This window comes from Arachis ipaensis, chromosome B10, assembly GCF_000816755.2.
Source record: "Arachis ipaensis cultivar K30076 chromosome B10, Araip1.1, whole genome shotgun sequence".
Classification (NCBI taxonomy): domain Eukaryota; kingdom Viridiplantae; phylum Streptophyta; class Magnoliopsida; order Fabales; family Fabaceae; genus Arachis; species Arachis ipaensis.
In genome coordinates this window covers 130,463,762-130,465,185 of record NC_029794.2, presented here as the reverse complement: position 1 = coordinate 130,465,185, position 1,424 = coordinate 130,463,762, and positions in this window count along the sequence as shown.

The window sequence follows — 1,424 nt, the reverse complement described above, 5'->3', positions numbered from 1 at the left end:
GATCTATTCAAATTAATTAGGAATATCTACATTATTACGATTGTGACTATCTTTTTAATAAAATCATTTATATCCACAAAACTCAATCCTAAAATAGTTTTTGTCATACATTTTAAGTTTTTTTGACAATCAAATTTAATTAAATTAGTCTAAATCCAATAAAATCCGTTTCTTTAATGAAAACGTGAATATATGTTCTAATTCCTCATTTATTAAGGTAAATGTGAACGTTTATATCGTTCTTCTTCTTCGCGTTCTTTCTTTTTTTCGCAGTCTTCCTTCTTCTTCTTCACACATTCCTCCTTTTTCTTTGTGTGTTTTCTTCTCGTCGTTCTTTTATTGCTACCATTGTTACTACGTTTTTTTTTTCCCTTTTCTTTCTAGTAATTTTGCAGCATTGATTTTTTTTCTTTTTTTTTTGTTTTTCCTCTTAAAAGAGTGAAATAAAAAGAATTATGAAAAAATGAAATAAAAAGAAGATGAAGAAGAAAAAGATGAAAAAGAAGAAGAAATAATAGAAAATGAAGAAAAAAAAAAGAGAAAGAGTTTTAAATTATGCAGAATTTATCAGAACAAATAATACCAAAATTTCTTAACAATAACACATAAATTTCTAAGTTTTTACAACAAAATTTTACTACAAAAGCACAAAAACACATTCTTTAATGTTGCATTTTTTCTTCTTTCTTTCTTTCTTTTTTTCTGTTGCTTTTATTTCTTCTTTTAAGAGCATTGCTTCTCATATTAGACTTGAATGAACATTTTTGTAATGTATATATTGCAATCTTATTTAGTTGAATGAATGTAGGTTCATCATCTTCCTAGTAATTTTTGCAGCATTATGTGTTTCTGCTTCTTCTTTGTTTGATTTTTGTTTTGTTTTTATTCTTGTTAAGAGAGTAAAATAAGAAGAATCATGAGAAGGTAAAATAAGAAAGAAAAGATGAATCAGAAAAGAAGAAGAAGATGACGATGATAATAAAGAAGGAGGAGGAGGAATTTTAAGTTATCATTAAGTAAATTTTGGTGCATTATGGATTTAAATAAGACGCATTTTTTGTGTGTGCTTGTTTTGAATTGAGTTTGTTTATATGTCGTTATCATTAAGTAATTTTGGTACATTTTAGATTTAAATAAGGTGCATTTGGTCTGTACTTGTTTTGAACCGAGTTTGTTCATGTATCGTCATCATTAATTAATTTCGGTGCATTTTGAATTTAATTTTGGTGCATTCTAAATTTCAATAAAGTGCACTTTTGGTCTGAACTTGTTTTGAACTGAGTTTTTTTGTGTGTCGCCATCATTAAGGAATTTTGGTGCATTTTGAATTTGAACTGTTATACATATAAGAAGAAGACGACGATGATGATAATAATGATGATGATGGTAGAGGAGGAGAAGGAGGAGGAGGAGAAAAAAGAAGG